This window comes from Spermophilus citellus, assembly GCF_964194105.1.
Source record: "Spermophilus citellus genome assembly, chromosome: 19".
NCBI classification, from domain to species: domain Eukaryota; kingdom Metazoa; phylum Chordata; class Mammalia; order Rodentia; family Sciuridae; genus Spermophilus; species Spermophilus citellus.
This window is the reverse complement of record NC_138201.1, coordinates 15003149-15020683: the sequence shown is the minus strand read 5'-3', so window position 1 is coordinate 15020683 and position 17535 is coordinate 15003149. Positions and strand designations below refer to the sequence as shown.

Below are 17535 nucleotides of genomic sequence, written 5' to 3'. Positions count from 1 at the left end.
GTCGGCATTCATTACATGCAAGAAATAAAACAAATTAATAATTTGGGTCAGTCACCTTTATATAGACCTCTGAATATGAAGTCCCCCAAAATTATCTGCCAGTAGCTCTGAAGACCTAGAAAAAGTTGAGACACAAATTAGCATAGGAAGAAATAACATGAATGAACAGAGAATGGAATTCTACAGACATATTAATGATAATTTTGTTTCATTTCTGTGTAACATTTCCTCTGGTTTTGTTTACCATCCATTTTATCCAATAATACATTTTTTTTTGTCCTTTAACCTGCATAACCCATTTTCCTGTAAAACCAGACACTAAATAAAGGGCGGTGAAGGAAATTAACTGTATTTAAGCAGTGATAAACACTTATTATGTCATTGGCTAATCCTTCTGTTTCCTTCAAATTAGAATTCTCCCATTTCCCAAGGGATTGTCTCTCTCCTCTGCTGACCCATTCCACTAAAGAAGCTTTAAAAAAAAAACTGCCAAATTTACTCTCCAGCCAGATGAGAGACTACAAACACCTATTAAGTTTTTTGGGGGGCAGGGGTGGGGTGCGGAGGGAAGTACTGGGGATTGAACTCAGGGTACTTGACCACTGAGCCCCAGCCCCAGCCCTATTTTGTAATTTATTTAGAGACAGGATCTCACTCAGTTGCTTAGCACCTTGCTGTTGCTGAGGCTGGTTTTGAACTCATGATCATCCTGCCTCAGCCTCCTGGGATTACAAGTGTGTGCCACTGTGCCCGGCCACCTATTAAGTTTTAAGTTCATATTATCCTTTACTTTCCTCTCATTCCATTCCATCTATCCTACAGAACAGAATGACAAAAGGGAGTCAGTTGTATGTGTAAAGAATGCCATAATGGAAACATGCTGAAAAATGGAGCTTTAATTAATATTCCCAAAGGGAAGGAAAATAGATGAGCCAGATTTTGGGGATGGAGGGCTGGCGTCGTCGAAGATCAGTATTCCTTAAAATTTCAGTGTTTTCGCCAAAATATAAAGTTTAACATTAGCCAGAATGAGTTATTAAAACCTGAAATACTAATTATCATAAACATGAAAAAAGCTTTCACCGTACTCCAGTTACCAAGCAATAGAGCAATTCACTTTATTTATGTTGACATTTTATGGATTTGATTTTTTAAAATAAATCATTCTTTTAAGAGCATACTTAGGAAGAAGTAGACTCCTTTAGCAATAGTAAACAAGAGAAAGGACAAGAGGGGAAAGAGAAATGATTGTATAGTAGCAGAAAAATTAATGCATCAGAATTTCAATTTCTTATCTGTTAATTAATAATTAGTGCATAAACACTAATAAGTTCTTGGATTCATAAACAGAACTAGCCTGTCCTAGTAATGACTACTGTTTTAAGTAGTTACCATCTACATGCAGCTTCTAGGAAAGAGAATGTTAAATAGAACATGCCAGAAGTGGTTGATAATTACCCTGTTTTTTTAATTGGGTTCAGAAATGACCAGTAATTTCCTTATTATCACGGTAGTCTCTTTTCTATAAGATTTGCCGAAAGCCCAAGACCAATACAATCTGTCTGGTCACCTTCACAGAAGACAAACAAAAGTGTTTTAACAACAATTCCAACAGAGATTTCAGAAGAAAAATTGCATCAGACAGGTGAGCCGGAAGCAGCTGGGAGACAAGAGTCCAATAAACAGCCAGTCCAATGAAAGAAATTCAGAACAAGTCTGCTTCAGTAATCCTGTGAAGAGGACTGGCAGGAAGAGGAGTGCCGCTTCAGAAAAAGAACAGGCCTCATATGCTTCAGACAGTCTTTGTACTGAGGCTGTGGACCTTGGCCATTATCCCAGAAATGATGCAATCCTGATGAACAAGATCTGCTGCCAGAGAAACAATTGTTAACAGCCTATGCAGACAGCAACTCAGCCAAGGAGCAATTTCTGATCAGCTCTCTCCATAAACCATGAGAACGCCAAATCTCTTCCTCAATTGCAGTCTCCGATGAAACATAAGTGAATATATTTTCATATCTATAAGAACAAGTAATTTCTCAAAATGTCCTTTTCTTTTTAATTCCTTTGGCTTTGTAATATGTATCTACTTTGCACTTAAAACACTGAGCATTTTTACTTTTATATACTGTAATTTGTCAAACATTAACAGTAAGGTTATTACATACAAAATTTACACTTAACAGTCCTCACTCTCATAAGAAAAATCTTTTGGGAGGTAGTAGCTTCTCTAAAGTGTGCCACTGAAACCTAGCATTCAATTATGAGATTTCAAAATAAAGACAAATATACACACTAATTCTGATATCAGAGAGGTACATTTCATAAATTTGAAATTATATGGAATTCAATGTTAAATACTGGCATCTTATTAGAGGAAAAAGAAGAAAATGTATTCTTGCTTAGGTTGACACAAAAAGCTGATTAAGCAACATCATCTCACAATGCTATTCACAATGACTGAGGAGCAACAATATTACAATATCACTTCTGATCTTACACGAAGGTCAATATTTTTTTTTCATTTTGTTAACCACAATTTAGTTAAAAAAATATCCCCAATTAAAAAATCTCCAGTAGAAACACTTGCCTAATATATGCAAGGCCCTGAACTGCAAAAAATAAATAAATGAGTAAGCAAAAATCCTCCCTTGAATTCTCATTTCTAGGCCTGTTTTCTAGTTTTGATATAAGGTTTTTCACATTATATTGTTACAAGGCATTTTTTCTTACTTCTTAAAGACCCTACATGTAGCAAATCTCACTTTCGTTGTAACCTGAAGCTACAACCAACCAAAATTCACTTCTGAAACCAACAGCCCTTAAATTGAGATTTAACAATAACACAAGCGTCTAAGACATGTCCTGAAATAAATGTATTCAGTCCAATGGACTATCCCTATATCTGGGACTATTAAATAGCAAAATTAATAGATACATATAAGAGCTCTGAAGTAGATCTTGAATAGGCTAATAAATAAATAAAATTTCCTCACGAAGAAACAAAAATCATACAAAAATTCAACTGGGGTCAAAAGGCAGTCATTAATTTTAAGATTAAATTTTGGAACCTAGGCTGACATTGTTGCTCAGTGGTAGAGCACCCACCTAGCATGTGCAAGGCCCTGGGTATGATCCTCAGCACCACATAAAAATGAATAAATAAAATAAAGGGATTATGTCCAACTACAACTAAAAAATAAATATTAAAAAAAAATTTTTGAACCTGATTATTCAAAATTCTGCTATACATGTAAAGCTGAATATTTTCTTAAATAACTTCTATGCTGCTAAGTATTTTCTTAAATACTTCAGTTCCTCTTTTGGATAATTTTGTAAAACAGTAAAAAGGAGAATGGGGAAAGAATATTAGGAATTTTTCTGAATGATGACTTTTTACCATCAATTTTAAAATCACAGCTCAAAATGCAATAAATATTTAATTGCATTTTTACCTACATGATATCTTGTTTGAGAAGTAAACATAAATATATGTGGTAAATGCACATATTATATAGTCTATATGTTTATTTTCCATCTCAATCTGAACTTGGAGCTAGGAAAAATTCCACAGTTGTATCATAATATATAGCTTTTTAGCCTGGAAGAAGTGTTATTCCAAGTGGCTAACACAATTTATGTAATGTCTATCATCTCAGTTTTCTCATCTGTACAACAAAAGCATAACAGTCCGGCTGCCTCATATGTGCACATGGACTAGCATTTGTAGCAAATAAAATTTAAATGGCTTTGTCTCTTTTAAGTGTGTGAAGAGGAGCTGCTCATAACCTGAATATAGCTAAAAATGATTTTCACTCTTCTCTATTCTTCTCCAATAGCATGAATTTAATTTTGCTAGAGCAGACAATGTGGGAAATATGAGAACAAAAACAAAACAAAACGACATAAAAGAAAGAGAGAGAGAGAAAGGTATTAAGCATTAAGAGATGCAGTAAAAAAGTTCATGCAACTGATAGGCTTACAATCTGAAGCAAGTGAATGCAGGTAAAAGATCTAGGAGTTCAGGGCTGAAGAGAAAAAGAAGAAAAAACAATGATTGGGGTAAACATTAAGAGTCCAAAGAAGCATCATGACTTAGTAAGGTAAAGCTAAAATACATTTTTTGTTGCCTCCCACCTCTTCTCTCCTATACAAACAGTTTATCCTTTGGTTTCTTTGCTTGAATTATACTCTAGGGGCTACTGGGCTTGCATAATAAACCAAGGTCTATAAAAACTCTGGAGTTTACTAGCATAGAATATAATTAAAAGTCAATTAAAATAAAAACTCACTTTATTCCATAGTAAGAATTTCTTCCTCAATGAAAAATTTCATTTGTAATGAATATTATGGAGACCAAGTCATACACAGTAGTACTTGGAAGAGACAGGGGGAATGCTGATAGTGTTAAGACTATGTACAAGTAATAGAACTAAATACTATGATTTTAAATATTTACTGCTAAACTAATCAATAATGCTTAGACTCTTTGTATGCTTAACAAGAGTCAGGAAGAAATCTTCTAATTATCAAATACAGTTGATTCCCTTGAAGAATTTAGTTTTTTAAAATTGTTAACAAGCTAAGAATACACATCCTGTGTTCTTAGGCTCAGAGTATGCTTTGGAGATGGACGCAATAGCTTTATTTTATTCATTTATTTTTATGTAGTGCTGATGATTGAACCCAGGGCCTCACACAAGCTAGGCAAGTGCTCTACCACTGAGCCACAACTCCAGCCCCTTTGGAGACTTCTTACCAGGAATGTACCCCACTAGGTAGGAAGAGAACCCTCATACCTCTCTACACTTGGTTGCCTCTGTGAATTTAAACCTTTTTCGTTTTCAAACCCTGAAATGAAGATCACTTTTACTTATAAAGGTGATTATGTACATTCATAGGGCATTAATATCCATTATACTTTCACAAGTTTAGGCAAAGGCTTCCAGAGTTTGAGAGTTTAGAATATAATTCATTATTTTATGGATGAAGAGAATAGAAAAAGATTAACTTGTGGGGGTTGGGGGTGCAGGTCAGTAGGAGGGCATTTGCTTATTAGCACGTGTAAAAAAAAAGATTTAACGTGTAAGAAAGTTAAGGCGATTTTAATGTCTAAATTTTACTAAAGCAATTACTACTTACTTTTGATAATGTCTGAATTAAAACTAATTGTTTTTATTTCTTTTTTTTTTAATATTTATTTTTTTTAGTCATCGGCAGACACAACATCTTTGTTTGTATGTGGTGCTGAGGATCGAACCCGGGCCGCACGCATGCCAGGCGAGTGCGCTACCGCTTGAGCCACATCCCCAGCCCATTGTTTTTATTTCTTGGTGCTGTTAGATAAACTTAAAATTCCTGGCTCTCCTTAGGTAACTTTGAATTGTTGTTGCTGTTTTTTTGTTTGTGGTACTGTGGATTGAACCCAGGGATACTTTGCCACTGAGCTACATTCCTAGCTCTCTTTATTTTTTATTCTGAAATAGGGTCTTGCTAAATTGCTGAGGCTGGCCTTGAACTTGCGATCTTTCTGTCTCAGTCTCCCTAGTTACTGGGATTATAGGCTGCGCCACTGTGCCTGGCACCTTGAGTTTACATTATGTAGATTTGCCTTTTAAAATTCATCTTTCCTTTACATTGTTTTAATGCAATTATTTTTCTTTTTGAAATTAAAGAGCCCTTCAGGTGACTGTACACTTAACTCAGAACTGGAAACCACTGGTTCCCAGTTGAAAATGCATTAGCTCTGTGTGTTTTCCTTGTGTGCTGTGTGGATTGTCCACTTCAGCCTTTCATATAGGGTTTATAGAGAACAGATTTGCCATGTTGAAAAAAATAAAAGAATGATTTTTCTTAAAAAAAAAAATCCTTCCTTCCTTCATTCATTCAACAAACATGAAATAACTACTATGCATGTAAAAACTATGTTAATTGCTATTTTAAGATGTTTCTTCTATCCAAAGTAGGAGAGGGTAGGCAATTTGAAAAGTCTTTAGGTTCGCCTATGTGCCAAGTATTGCATTTTTATAACCATGAAGGGGAAAAAAATAAAAACCATAAAATGTGTTTCTATAACTGAGTAGATTCCTTCCACCCAGAAACCCTAACCCACTCCACGGTTTACCAGTGTAAGAGTCAAAAACAAATTCTTTTCTAAATCTCTTATGCTGTTTCGACAAAGCTCACTGCTAACTGGTCTCCTGGAAATTTGTATAAACAATGAAGGCAAAGGGGCAAAAAAATTCTTCGAAATACAGAAGAATCTGACCACACATGTTCTGTGATTCTTGGCAGATCAAGTGGCAAAGAAAATAGCAGTAAAGAAGCGTAATGCTGGGCTGGGGTTGTGGCTCAGTGGCAGAGTGCTTGCCTAGCATGTGTGAGGCACTGGGTTCGAACCTCAACACCACATATAAAAAAAAAGAAACATAACGCTTAATTCTGATATGCTCAATAACCCCCGCCTGCATGGCTGCATCAATATTAAATTACTTATAATTAACTTGTTGGGCTGGAGGTTGTGACTCAGTGGTAGAGTGCTTGCCTAGCATGTGTGAGGCACTGGGTTTGATTCTCAGCACTGCATATAAATAAATGAATAAAATAAAGGTCCATCATATATATATATATATATACACATATATATACACACACACACACACACACACACATATATATATATATATATACATATATATATATAAAACAAACGTGAAAACACCAATATTCTAGGCATTTGCAGGTAAATGGAGTTAGAGAAGATAATGCTAAGTGAAATTAGCCAATCCCAAAAAACCAAATGCTGAATGTTTTCTTTGATATAAAGAGACTGATTCATAGTGGGATAGAGAGCGGGAGCATGGGAGGAATAGACAAACTCTAGGTAGGGCAGAGGGGTTGGAGCAGAAGGGAGGGGACACGGGGTTATTAATGATGGTGGAATGTGATGGACATTATCATCCAAAGTGCTGGTATGAAGACGCAAATTGGTGTGAATACATTGTGTATACAACCAGAGATATGAAAAATTGTCCTATATATGTGCAATAAGAATTGTAATGCATTCGGGGCTGGGGTTGTAGCTCAGTGGTTGAGCACTTGCCTCCCAAGTGTGAGGCACTGGGTTTGATTCTTAGCACCACATAAAAAAATTAATAAATAAAGATATTGTATCCATTTACAACTAAAAAAGTAAAAAAAAGAATTGTAATGTATTCCACTGTCACATATAAATAATAAATAAATAATTTTTTAAAAAACAACAACATTCTAAGAACAACAAAAAGCAGAAATGAAATTCTTGAGTGGCTCCCAAGAAAAAAGTAACTTCACTGGTTCTATAACCTGCTTTTAAAATTTAAGCAATGTTTTAAACATCTTTGTATAAACATGTACAGATCTACTCCTCCTTAAATTATGCCAAAGTATTCTCTTCTATCAATTCTCTTCAAGTGGATGTTTGAACTGTTTCTAATTTCCCATAATACACAGAGTGCTATATTAAACATCCAGGTATTTACCTTTTGTGTGTGTGTGTGGTGCTAGGGAACCTACCCAGAACCTCATGCATGCTAGGCAAGTGCCCTGCCATTGAGCTATACCTCTATCTCCTATCCTTTTCTTTATTCATATGCACAAACATTTCTTTTTCTTTTTGTGCGCAAACACTTCTTGAGGATAAATTTCTGTAAGTGCAATCACTACAATGGCATAAACATGTTTATTAGTACCAATGAAACTAACCACCAGAAAGTTAAAACCATTTTACATTTTCATAAACAATTCAGTTCTTGATTGATAGGGGAAGGCTAAATTTTATAAGGTCTAAAATAATCTCAATTCTAACTTTCCTTGTACAGTTTTTTTTCCTCAAAGGTCCTCTGCATTCTAAAAGAAAACCCGGAAATGAAAATTAACTGTAAATTCAACAATTATGTGACTCACCTCCCGCCCCCAACTTCAATGCTGGGGATCAAGCACAGGCCCTCACACATGCCAGCAAGCATTCAACCACTGAGCCATATCCCCAGCCCGTGATTCACTTTTTAAAAATTGTAGATGGACACAATATCTTTATGTGGTGCTGAGGATGGAACCTCACACATGCAAGGCAAGCATCTACCACTGAGCTATGACCCCAGCCCCCACGATTCACTTTTAAAGACTAATGCTAACTGAGTAGGGCACTGTGGTGCATGCCTATAATTCCAGTAACTTAGGAGGCTGAGGCACGAGTAATAACAAATTCGAGGCCAGTCTCAACAACTTTAGCTAGACCCTGTCTTCAAAATAAAAAGGACTGGGGATATAGCTCAGTGGTAGAGCACCCCTGGGTTCAATCTCCAGTTCTGCCCCCCCCAAAAGCCTCCCCAAAACAAAAAACAATTTCTGTTCTGATGTGGTACTTTCCTCTAAAATTCTTCCATAATAATTAGCAGCAGACCTCAGTTTTTTTCCCCCTTAATTTTGTTGGGATCTTCAAAATAAAGTTATATGAAGCAATATTTCAGAAACAAATTCTTTTGATAGAATGCAACCAGTTCTAAATTTCTTCCAGTAATGAAAAAACAAATTATGCCAGCCATCTGTAATCTAGCTGGCATCTGTAGAATTCTGACTGAAAAAAGCAAGTAAACTAGAAGATTTAAGCTCTTCGTTTCCAAACAGATTATTAAGACTCTGTTCTAGTGTTTCTGCCATAGGGGTATAAAATATTCTTCATTTTTAATCACCTCTGGAAAGAGAAGAAACCCAGAAACTATAAGAAGCTTATCTGTACTGATTAAAGGACACAGCCAAAATATTGACCTAATTTTTACCTAGCCATAAATTCATTTAACATACTCCTCTATGACACCTGACACTTCCCTGGTTCAAATTCATGTTCTGGCCAAAAGGACTTGTGTTGGGGGGAATCCTCCTTTTTGTTGTGCTGGCTCTAGCACCTGAATGAAAAACCTGCATACAGGGCTGGGGATGTGGCTCAAGCAGTAGCGCGCTCGCCTGGCATGCGTGCGGCCCGGGTTCGATCCTCAGCACCACATACCAACAAAGATGTTGTGTCTGCCGAGAACTAAAAAATAAATATTAAAAATTCTCTCTCTCTCTCCTCTCTCACTCTCTCTTTAAAAAAAAAAAAAAAAAAAAACACCTGCATACAGAACTACTTTCCTTTGAAGTGTTTCACAATTTGTCTTAAAACAACCCATTCATCAACAATTCTCAACTTCTTGTAATGATTTCAAGGTTGCATTTTATCAGTGAACTGGTCTCACTCCTTCAGATTCTCAACCTTCCAATCTACTTTACATTCTTCTAAGTTAACCCTTTTAGAACATATCTTTGTTATCATTCCACTCTCAGAAGTCTACAATGGCTCCCTTAGTACTTATTGAGTTAGTTCAAACTCCTCTGCTTAAATGAAACAAGGCCTTCTTTGTTAGTTATTAACGTGTTTCTTGTCCTTTAAAATTTTGTTCACAGTATTCATCCTGCTGGATGTGTTTCCCCCATCTTAAAAAAACAAAACAAACTTTTGTATTATAAAAAATTTCAAACAATTATAAAACTCCAGACAACTCTGCAACCAACTCTATGTTCTCTACGTTTAACCAACAATTAACTCCATGGCCATGCTCATAAACGCCCCCACCCCTGCCCGAATTATTTTACAGCAAATTTCAAAATATCAGTTGTGCATATCACATCATTCTTTTGCAAAAGTTCGGGTGGATTACAAAACCACACAACTTGCTGAGTAATGTTTAGTGTGATGATTATACACTTAACTGTTATTTAAGTCCAGTTATTGAAAAATAGGACCAAATCACCATCAATGCAAATATACAACCCTATACAATCTATTACCCAAGTAAATCACCATAAATTGTTTTGATAATGTGACTAAATTTACAATACTTCTAATTTAAAAAGTAACAATAAACAAGTTAAACACTGATATACATTTAAGTTTTGCCTAAGCAAAAGTAGCCCATATTTACTCAAACAGGTTGTTGAGTACCATGCAATTTTTGGAATGGTGAGCACATTATTTTCCTAGAAGCCGATGAAAATAGATATCTGAACTAGCTAGTGGCTTGTAGTCACCCAAGACCTTCAACAGTTCCAATCATCCAAGCAACAAAAATATTTAACTTAGGACTGCAAAAATTTCTCAGAACTTAATATAAAAAAATGACCTTAAAGCTTTGATACATCTGTATTTGGGACTCATGTCAATAATTAATACTTAAATTAGCCCCAGGAGACTGATAAAACATTTTTTTGGTTAATAAAGTAAGTTGCTTCAAATTCTTATACAAAACATAAACACAACCACATATCATGTTAAATTTTCCCTTTGAGAGAGAATTGAACAACAGCAGATGAGGTAGAGAGGGAAGATGGGAGGGGGATAGTAGGGGATAGGAAAGGCAGCAGAATACAACAGTCACTAATATGGCATTATGTAAAAATTGTGAATTTGTAACTGATGTGATTCTGCAATTTGTATTTGGGGTAAAAATGGGAGTTCATAACTCACTTGAATCAAATGTATGAAAGATGATATGTCATGAGCTTTGTAATGTTTTGAACAACCAATAAAAAAATTTTTTTTTTCCCTTTGATTTTACTGTTTTCTAGAATCACCTCTGTTGGCATTCTGGTCATAGCAGATTTTGAACCTAGGCAATGCCAGAAATCTAGCACTCAATTGGCAGAGTAAAACACAAAGTATTCTAAGATTTCTATCCATTATCTATTTTCTTTTTTCATTAAAACACCTATTTATTAACTCATTTTTTCCTGGATGAAATATTTTCAAGTGTTGAATATGACTGTTTCTGAACACTTAGTAACCAATGTAAAAACACAGACTTAAAAAAAATTCCATGCTCCAGATTCTATCAAATGTCCGACAGACCACCATTAATAACTAAAAAGCAGTCGATTCCAATATTTTTTGGGAAAACAAATTTTTTTTCAAGTGTAAACAATTCTACCTGTTGATTAGAAAACCACTTAAAAAGTATTTTATGAAAAACTAACAATATTTCTGCAGAGGATTCTTTTATGATCCCTGCCTCAGAAGGTGCCCCACCATTGACATACTGGGTCTAGTGACAAGCCACCACGAAACTCTTCTGTAAAAGCAATGTCTAAATTTAAAAAAAAAAAAAAAAAATTACATGACCAATGAAGTTAGGATTTCTTAAGAATCCACCAAGATTCATGATTGCTTTTAACATTTAAAATTCCAACTCTTTCCCAACTCTGTGTATGAAAATAAGAAGAAAACCCCATTAGTCTTTCATTTGTTCTTGTACCAATATTCCAAGATTAATCTTGGGTGTAAACTGGCTTTTTATTGTTTTCCTAACAGATTTCAGACTTAAAATACTTCTTAGCTATTATGTGAGCACACACACACCTGTGAATTTCTACCAGACTTGCTTTGGTGAATTGCTCAAAGGAGACAATATTTGCTTTATCTTGGCAATCAGCCTGCTACATTACAAAGGTACTACCTTAGAAACCACTCCTTATTCTCCTGAAATACAAATTCTTTTAGGAAGTCTTTCCTAACTTCTAGATCTGTTATTAGTGCTTTCCTTTTTTCACTTCCTTTAAAAACATCTGAACTTATCAAGGACAATGGAGTGTGCATCAATACCAAGTCTATACAAGTAAACTAAGTAGGACTCAATTTCTAGTAGTAAAATTATTTGAATTTCCAAAATAGACGCTTAATTCACAAATCATTTCTTTGATTAAAACAACAACAACAAACTGGGGCTGGGGTTGTGGCTCAGTGGTAGAACGCTCATCTAACATGTGTTAGGCACTGGGTTTGATCCTCAGCGCCACATATAAATAAACAAAATAAAGGTCCACTGACAATTTCATACATATGAATGAACAAAACAAACAAAAACTGCTTTCACAGGTGGGCTTCATAGTGGTTTGATGTTTGTCCCAAAAGATCAAAGCCAGTCATTTTTTGGGTCAATGAAGAATTAAATGGACTCTGGTACTTGTTGCTATTTTAGGAACCAAATCCTAGGATAAATGTAGTTTTTATCTTTTTGTACTGAGGATTGAACCCACAGTTTCCCACTGAGCTATATCCCTTGTCCTTTTTTGAGAGGTCTTCCTAAATTGCTGAGGCTGTCCTCAAATTTGTGATCGTCCTCACTCTCCCAAATCTCTTGGATTACAGGTACACCCCACCCTACCAGCTGGATGGATACTTGTGGTCCTTAACGATGTTAAGATCTGATAGACTATAAACCATTTCTTCAGAAAAATACAGAGAAAAAAATCTGATGTGAGACTTTTAGGAATTTTTAAGTTTCTGCTCTATATTCATTCCTCAACTACAGTCAATCTGGGATTAAAGGAGACTCCAAAGTGACAAAATGGTAAAATATGAGTTCTTGGAAGAGGCCTAACTATTTCAAAAGTTACAATCACTCTACTAAGGAACAACCCCCAATAATGTACCATCATTTCCTTCTTTATCCACATCCTAGGATCAAAAGGCCCTTGTTAGGCAAAGAATCCTGAAGAAAAAAAAAAAAAGAGCAAAACTACAGGGGGGTAGCAATATCCAAAGTCAAGAGCAGAGGAAAGGACAGATTTTATCAGTAGAGTTTGTAAAAGATTCCAGAAATATGGTAGGAGATATGGTATAATAAAAAGATCCTGGAATCAACCAGACTTGGTTTACCATATGATTCAATTTGTTTATACTGTAAACCACCTAAGAGCACTGTCCTGAGAATTAAGCAAGATAATGTTCATAAAAGAACCTAGCAAAATATTCAGTACATTGCAGACTCCCAATTTTGGTATACTGCATTAGAGTAAGAGGGAGAAACAGAATAGAAGCCATGATGAAGGCAGAACTACTTTCCTGCTTCCAAGGCAATCCTATCAAGTATAGAAGAGGAATCTATAGTTGGAGTCCTGTAACAACTGGCTACTAAAAGTAGTTACTAACTACAGAATAATATCCTTACTCAAGTGTTTGGTTACTTTTCTTAGGTAAATCTTTACCATTGGGTATTGATCTGACATTTTTATAATCTTTTCAAATATTCAACCATTTCATGAAATGGAATCTATTGTAAGCTACACATAATAATTTGCTTTCTCAACCTTCTGGCCAGGAATGCTTTCCAAAATCTGCATAGGCTTTTAAAAAATATTAAAATTTAAAAGTCATTATGTATCTTTGCCGCCTATTCTATTTTTCACTGTAAATATTATGTGATGGTCAGGAGAGCAAATGGGCGTAGAAGGAAAGCAGTACCAATAAGAGACACAGAAACATCTGGTTATATTCATCACTACAGAGGTTTCCTTTATCAGGACCCACCACAGTCACATCTATGAATATTTTTGTTTTAAATTTACAGTTTTTTATTATAAAAACTTTCAAACCAACAGAAAAATAAAATTATATGCAGAATTCCATTTAATTATTATCACCGTTTCAACAGTTGATCTTGCTTCATTTATCACCTCCTTTCCATTCTAAAGTAAATCCCAAACAACCCTTCATTTCTTCCATAAATATTTCACCATATCTTTAAAACATATATTTTTTAAAAAAAGAAATGTGCATTTTAGATCCAGGCTTTTTTGGGGGGAGAGGGGGAGTCTAGTCCACCATTTTGTCCATTGCTACACCTCCTATTCCCATTATCTAAAATACCACCATCCAACCTGAATTCATTTTAGCACTACTCAATCTCACTCTAATCTCAAAGTATGATAAAAAACAAAAACTTGAATTCATGAGTAATCTGGTCTTATACAGCTTTATCTGAAGGCACTAAAAAAAGCAGATGCTAGGGCTGGGGTGATAGCTCAGTAGTAGAGCACTTGCCTACATGTGTGAGGCACTGGGTTCGATTCTCAGCACCACATATAAATAAAATAAAGGACCATCAACAACTAAAATATATACAGTTTTAAAAAAGAAAAGGCAGGGGCTGGGGTTGTGGCTCAGTGATAGAACGCAAGACTTGTGTTGTGAGGCACTGGGTTCGATCCTCAGTACCACATACAAATAAAGGTATTATGTCCATCTACAACTAAAAAAATATTAAAAAAAAGAAAGAAAAGGCAGATGCTAAAATTAGAAAATTAAAATAAATTCTATAACTGGTTAATATACATGAAACTATTTAAAATAATATAATTTCTAAAGTTTGAAGAATGAAAAGGAGCTTTGTTTCCTTAAAGTTCCTTTCTCTATTAAATTTTTAAATGTGATTACATTTATATTATAAGCACTGGCATATTTATAGTCTGAGGCCTCAAACAAATTTCAGTTAAATAACAATTATCCTTTGTTAATAATTAGTTCTTTTCATATAACCCATGGAGTCAAGAAAATCAGCTGCTATTTACAGCATCTGGACATTATTTATTCTAAGTAAGATTCATATAGAGTTTAGAAGAGTAATCAAATATTCATAACAATAATATCAACCACCAAAATAAGTTAACCTTTACTGGATGTTTATTTTGTAACAGTAACTGTTTCCTCAATCCATTTCCATGCACTAGCTTATATAATGCCCATAACTATTTTACTAGGAAGGTACTAATTCCTATTAAGTCAAAGAATTAAACTTGGCAAGAAACTTGAGTAAGAAAACCAGAGCTAGAATATGAACCAAGATCTATCCAATTCCAGAACACTCACATTCTTATTAATCACTATTTTTTCACCATTTGACAAATCCTGATTCAGTATTTTTATCCTATACTACACTGCTGAAATATGGTATTGTAATTTTAAGATGTTATAGCTAGGGGTTGGGGTTGTAGCTCAGTGGTAAAGACCTTGCCTAGCACATGTGAAACACTGGGTTCAATCCTCAGCACCACATAAAATAAATAAAATAACGGTATTGTGTAAATCTACAACTAAAAAATATATATATTTTTAAAAAAAGACGTTAGCAAGAATAAGGCAAATTTAATGAGTTCATGAGTTTAAAAGATCTAGCTCAGTGCAGTGGCACATGGCTGTAATTCCAGTTACTAGAGAGGCTGAAGTGGAGGATCCCACCTGGATCCCACCTGGGTTGAATCCCAGTACTGCAAACAAACAAAAATATTTTAAAATATTTAACTTTGTATTTAAAGCTTATAAAATCAAGTAGTTTGATGCAGGATTGGGTGACACATGCCTGTAATCCCAGTTACTTTAAAGGCTGAAATTGGAGGATCCAAGTTTTAGGTCAACCTAGGCAATTAATTCAGCAAGACCCTGTCTCAAAAATGAAAAAGGCAGGACTGGCTTGTGGTTCAGTGATAGGATATTTGCCTAGTATGTTTGAGACGGGTTCGATTCTCAGCACCACATATAAACAAACATTTGTTTATTTTATTTTACTTAAAATAAAGGTCCATCGACAACTAATAAAAATATTTAAAAAATTAAAAAGGCCGGGAATATAGCTCACTGGTAAAGCACCCCTTGGTTCAATACCCAGTACCACCAAAAAAACAAAACCAAATCAAGTATCTTAAATTTTACATGACAAAATAAGAGATGACATTCTTTCTTTTCTTTGCAACAGTAATCCTCCAGACTCTGCCTCCCCAGCTGCTGGGATTACAGGTAAGATCCACTGCTCCCAGCTGGATGACATCCTTTCTAAATAACATCTAAATTAAGGTGAATTATTCAAGAAATATTAACTGATAAACTATATTAAAAGTAGTACCAGTTTGCCAGGTATGCCTAAAAACAGGAGAGAAATATGATCTAGCATTTAGAGAGAGAATTTACTGGAGAAAGGAGTTTCTTATCTCAAATTTATATTTAAATCAAGACATTCTGTTTCCTAAAAATGAATTTAAAAAACCCATGTTCCTCTTTCATGGAACAAAGATACCAGTTACTGAAAAATCCAGGAAGACATAGTTTTAAGTAAACTCACTTAAATGTTTCTTGTGTTAGAAGTATGACAAAATATCATTTTGAATATTCAAGAGGAATTTGTAAATCTTACATACAGGAGAGGGAGAGAACAAGGTGGAAGAAATCAGGAAAGCAGCTAGATTTTTCTGACCACATCCAGTTTTGTAAATTGCACTTAGTAATGATTTAAGTATTTTACATAATTGCAAAACAAAAAGTAGTCCCTGAAAAATCTGAAAGTACAAGGAAACAAATTACTCTTGTTGTATATCAAGCTGGTGGCAAAAACACAGAGAACCATTCCAAGTGATTTCAAAACACTGTAATTTGACTGAGGGATAAAAGGGATTTACCCTAAGGGCAAAAATAAATAAAAACAAAATAAAAAAAAACCCCACTTTTCAGTGATCACATTGACCTACCATTCTAAATTGTTTTGAGTGTATTGTGGCATGAAGAAAACTTACATTGGTGTTAGTGGAAACCAGGATTTGGGGGCATAAGGAAAAGGGAGAAGCATCAGTTTACATAAACATTATGTACTACTGAATTTGAAATGGAAGTTATCAAGCACTAACAAATGAAATTTTAAAAATGAAAGAAAACATTTTTAATGCTCAGACCATTGAAAAGGTGTAGAAACAAGTACTGCTCCAAGAGCAATGAACATTCCTAGTACACAGACTGTGGTCCGTAGGCACCATTTCTCATTAAAAGAAACTAGGAATTTTTGCAGAAATAGTTGGTTTCAGGTTTGGGGTAGAATATGTACAAAATGATCCTGGAACATCTTGCTATACTAGAGAGCAAGAAAACAAACAAGGGAAGAGACATAGTAAGAATGAATTGAAAGGACTTAAGATCCAACAGCCAAAAGCAGGACAATCTGAATGTCAAAAATAGTAACAGCAGAAATTATAATATATCAAACATGTTTAAACCATGAGTACACAATAATACTTCACAGATCACCTTTGGAGCTTGCTGAATTACTGATTCATTATTTTGAAAACTGGTAAACAGAATGGGGTGGGGAGTAGAAGACAAGCACTTATCTTGCCTTCTGTACTCAATATGTGAATATTCCAGAAAAATAAATGTAGAAGAGATAATATCACCACATTTTGGGGGTAGTACTAGGGATTGAACTCAGGGGTACTCGACCACTGAGCTACATCCCCAGCCCTATTTTGTATTTTATTTAGAGACAGGATCTCACTGAGTTGCTTAGCACCTTTCTGTTGCTGAGGATGGCTTTGAACTCACTATCCCGTCTCAGCCTCCGGAGTTGCTGAGATTACAGGCATGCACCACCACACTCGGCAATATATCACCACTTTGCAAGCATAAAGGAAAAAAATGGATCTAGGCAGTGATCCTGATAGTGTGGTTTGAGAATCCTGAAGTCTTCCTCTAGATTCTTTCAGGTGATATGTGACCTCATTCCTTTTTTTTTTTTCAAAGAAAGAGTGAGAGAGAGAGGGAGAGAGAGAGAATTTTAATGTTTTTTATTTTCTTTTTAGTATTTGGCGGACACAACATCTTTGTCTGTATGTGGTGCTGAGGATCGAACCCGGGCCGCATGCATG

General features: G+C 35.0%; 1 protein-coding gene across 12 annotated transcripts in view; it reads right to left on the bottom strand.

Annotated features, from left to right (window-relative positions):
* Positions 1 to 17535, bottom strand: part of SETD5 (SET domain containing 5) — a 76720-nt gene that overhangs the window by 48200 nt on the left and 10985 nt on the right. For 10 of the 12 annotated variants that reach the window (XM_081276004.1, XM_081276008.1, XM_081275996.1 and 7 more), the window contains exon 2: positions 56 to 115. The exons of 1 other annotated variant lie outside the window; for it this stretch is intronic. The gene's annotated coding sequence lies outside the window, so the exon portion shown is untranslated. Of the gene's footprint in view, positions 1 to 55; positions 116 to 1458; positions 1571 to 17535 lie in introns of all 12 variants that reach the window. One more of the 12 variants, XM_081276003.1, reaches the window with a different exon arrangement.